We start from the raw sequence: 4,626 nt of genomic DNA, 5'->3' as shown, positions 1-4,626 counted from the left end.
CTCCAGGTCATATAATGTTCAGTAATTACATATATGGAATTTAAAATGTATACATATATAGTTCCATACAAATATAATAAAAAAATCGGGAGCAATGTATGTTGCTAAAGTTTCAAGGATTCTTGTCTCCAACATTCACCTGGAAAGTAGCTGGCTCTAATGGCCTGGTTGTGGCAGTGATAAAATCAACTTAGAAGCAGGTTTAAGTAAAATTGCTCAAAGGGAAAATAAGAAAACGGGGGTGCAGAGATTTTTTTTGTGGGGAGAAGGGAGCGTTGAGAGGAATGGAGAAATGCTTCCTTTATTCTTCTTGGCTTTTTCAGACCCAAGACAAGTTCTTGAGGACACACATCAAATGCTGTAGTCCTTCCTTATCTATAATCAAAACAAAACAAGTAATTAAAAAATTTCCTCTTCCATTCTGCACTCTCAGTAAAATGCAGAGTACAGCCAGAAGTTATCACCGAGATGCACCATCTCAGGAGAAATTAAAATTGGGACATGAAATGAGGCCACGAGCTATCGAGTCGCGGGGCTAGGATTTCACAGCTGGTGTCCGTGACCAGCAGGGTGTGCTCAAACTGGGCAGACAGCTTCCCATCATCTCTCATCACTGCTGTCCAGCCATCCAGCCAGGTTTCATCCTGCCTTCCACCTTCACAAATCATTGGCTCAATTGTAAATATGTGGCCGGCCTTCATCACTCCAACTGCTTTATTTTTGGCCTAGTGAGGTGCATTGAGGGCTGTATGAAAAAGCTTGTGGATTCCATGCCCACAATAGCTTTGAACAACTGAAAATTCATTTGCTTGGTCATGCTTCTGGATAACGTTTCCCAATTCTCTGTATCGAACACCAAGTTTCACTGCATCAATGGCTTGCATCAGGCACTCACACGTGGTCTGAACCAGTTTCCGTACTCCCTCATCCACATCTCCAACAAAAAACATCTCATTCAGGTCCCCATGATAACCATTGTGATAAAGAGTGATGTCCACATTAACAATATCACCTTCTTTCAAGGGTCATCTGTCTGGAATTCCATGGAAGATCACTTCATTCACTGAAGTACAACAAGACTTTGGGAAATTATAATAATTCAGGGGAGAAGGATAGCAATTTCTTGCAATGCATGCCAAGTGTACAGCATGATCTATTTCTTCAGTAGTTGCACCTGGTTTAATCTCCCCAGCATCAATGTCCACATAGGCTTCTCTAGCAGTAGCACCCCTCCTATATCTTCAGATGAGAGTAACTTAACTTGAGAAGTACCTTTAAGAGCCCGCTCAGATTCAGACATTCCTAAAGGGTGATCAGCATAATCTGGTCTTTGACTATGACTTGGCACTGGCCTTGTTGACATCAGTGGATAATGTGGTCTGAGTTTACTAGTATATCAATAACGTGCCCATGGGTCTGTGTTGATATCCCCTTCCACAGTCCAGGAAGACACTTCTTGCTTGGCCTTTTCATCTTTTGCTTTCATATGTAGTAACTTGCGAGTAGCCCAGCTTCCTTGAAAACATTCCTGCGAGCAGAAGTATGAGTCCTGGATGCCCAACTTGATGCAGGTGGGACACTGGAGCTTGGCCTCGCTGCTGCAACCATCCGTCTCGCACACACGCATCTCCAAGGCCACCATGCTGCCTGGCTGCTGGAGGAGCCCCTCACCGAGCCCCTCCCAGCTTTGGCTTCCTCTTTTCAGACTCAAAATATGGTGCATACAAGAGGGCAGCCATAGTTTCTTTTCTCAGCTTCCAACAGCAGTACCTACCCGCCGCCCCCCCCTGCCCCGTCTAGTCTGTTAATGCTTCTACCACCACCACAATTCATATTCAAATATATAATATTTTTTGGTTCACACCAAAAGTGCATAATTATGAGAGTGTATTTTATTAATATGGTTATATTAGTCTTAATTTTCAAAATTGCATCTTATGATTAGCAAATTTGAAATTGCTAACAACTTTGACTCTTTTCCATAGATCATAATAGTTTTAATAGAGAAAATATTATTTCTCTAAGTGCCATAGTACCCGCTAACCTAAGAGCAAAATCTGTTCAATAGAGCGTATTCTCAACACAAAAATATTTAAAGTGAATGTGTGAATATTTCCCATGTACAAATAGCACCTTCAGTTTTCCAGAGTATTATTCCTTGTGTTTATGATTTTTTGAAAGTTTTGTCAAGTCTAAATGGTGAAAGTCCACAGGTATTTTAATATTCTGTTGTAGTACTTAGAATTAACATATCAAATTAAAAATGGGAACTCCACCAAAAGACTCTTCCAACAAGGTGAAGTATTCCACAGTGCAATTATAAATCTATGTATGTTGTAGTCTCTTCCATGTTTTCATAGGATAAATGCTTTCTGCATGTAAACTTCATTTTCCCTATCTGGAACTCACTCAAAGCTTTTAAAGTTGATGTCTTTTGATCCAACATTTATTTAATATTTGATTAAATATTTCCAACCGGGTTTTAACAAAAACAAGCAAAACCTAGAGGATTTGTTTATTTAAAAAAATCTAGTGTCATGTAGAACATATAGGTTTATTTATGGGGTTAGATGACAACCAAAGGAGAAGCTGGATGTACAATGTGGAAGTCTGGCTCAAACATCTGAATTTATTTTCATACAACCATTAACAATACTTCTTTAAAAATGAAAAATCCAGGACGAATGCCAAACTGGACAAGTTGATTGGACAATAGGAAAAATGAGACCATACTTGGTAAATCAGGGTGAAAGTCTACACCGTTTTGAGTAAAGAAGAAACCTCCATCTATGCTCGTTGCTGCTTCTCAGGTATGAAGTAGTCTAACTTATTAGCTCAGCAGAAATCTCATTCTTCCTTCTTCCTGCACCAGACTACAGAATGTTGATTAGACTAATCTCAGTAAATTTTCCCTGAAACAAGCATATTCTTCAAGTCTATAATATAATGTGAAGTTGCTTTACGTTGATTTTATTCTTTTAGTAATCTCAAATCCTTTCAGAAAATCATGAGAACTGATAGTAACCTTTATTCACTCTGAAAGAATCTGCTGTAATGGAAACAAATCTAATGTATCCCATCAAAGTTTTCCAGGAAATTTCCTTAGATAAACACTTCTGCCTTTGACATAGGCAAAATAATACCAAGTTTGCATAATTTATTCCAAAAATTAGAAGCAAAAGAATACTTCCTAACCTACTATTCAAGTCCAGCATTACTCTAACAATAAAATCAGATAAAGACATCATGAGAAAACTTCAGAACAATATCTCTCATGAAAGTAAACAAAATGATTCTCAAAACATATTAACACATTTTACCTGACAATATATAGAAAGTAGTATATATCATGACCCAAGTGACATTTTTTTTTTCCAAGTATGCAAGGTTGGCTCATAGTTCAAAAATCAGTCAGTGTAATTTATCATATATAAAAAATAAAAATCTTATGACTTTATCAATTGATGCAGAAAAAGCAAAGGAAACTGTACATAAGTGCTATGCTATAGCTGATTAAGTTGTTCCCTGCAGGTTAAAAATTGTGAAGCCATTATATATGTGGACGGGAATTGAACAACTGGCATTGAATAATTAAATAAATGGATAGCAGGTGGTGGGAACCAGATTTCTGCTTATTGGAATAGAAGGTTATAGACAAGCAAAGGGGGAAGGCATGAATGATCCATGTGGTAAAAATCAGTATGAATATATGTACACATACATACATACATACAGAGATATTTACAGATATGTGCATATAGACAGGTTAGTATAAACACATATATTTCCTTGCTCTGTTAGTTGAGAGGGTCCAGAAGCAATGACACCCCAGTAGCAACAAGCACACTTATCAGCCAGGTCTTGTTTTCTAATACCATTCTGCAATGAAAAGAACCAAGGATACTTGAAAAAAATTGCTAATTCTAGGACTGGGACATGGAAAAATCCTAGATAATCCTAGAGCATCTCATAGTGCCAGAAAGTAAGTGTTTGAAAAAGCCCAGTGATGAGAGTCCATCAAAGAGATACAGGAAACTAAAAAAGCTCCTGATGGCTAAAGCTGGAGAATTTTAACAACAAAATTAATAAGTATTGTATTGTAACCCAGTGTAAACCAGACAGTCATGAGTCCATATCAATGTAAACTAATGACTGTGTAAGAAAATAAAATTGAAGAACAGATAAATTTCCTTTCAGAAGAAGCTCAAATAATTCATGTAGTTTCTTCAACCCCAAGGAGGTAGAGTATAACTCCCCACTCCTTAGTTGTGGGTTGTGTATAGTGACTTCTCAAAAAGTACAACATAGAAATAGGAGGGAGTAACTCAGCACTAGAAAAACCCTACAAACACTATCTCAGGCAGATGATCAAGATTAACGTCAACAGTGGTAAGTCATGGTGATAAATATACCCTAGATATGATGTGATGAAAATGACTGGGACATTGTCACAGCCAAGTGGAGCCTTAAGGGACATGACAGATACATGTATTGTGGATTCCTGGACTAACAATCCTTGGATTGTTACCAAAAGGCATCAGGTAAAAGCCAAGGAAATTCAAATAAAGTATGGCCTTTGTTAATAGAAAACATATCAGTATTGGTTGATTAATTGTAATAACTTTA

At 37.5% G+C, this 4,626-nt stretch overlaps 1 pseudogene; it reads right to left on the bottom strand.

Moving 5' to 3' along the window:
* Positions 1-488: 488 nt before the first annotated feature.
* Positions 489-1,642, bottom strand: LOC132363523 (methionine aminopeptidase 1-like; annotated as a pseudogene).
* Between the last annotated feature and the right edge of the window lie 2,984 nt (positions 1,643-4,626).

Source organism: Balaenoptera ricei, chromosome 3 (assembly GCF_028023285.1).
Source record: "Balaenoptera ricei isolate mBalRic1 chromosome 3, mBalRic1.hap2, whole genome shotgun sequence".
NCBI classification, from domain to species: Eukaryota; Metazoa; Chordata; class Mammalia; order Artiodactyla; family Balaenopteridae; genus Balaenoptera; species Balaenoptera ricei.
The sequence above is the reverse complement of the archived record's forward strand: the minus strand, read 5'-3'. Positions and strand labels throughout refer to the sequence as shown.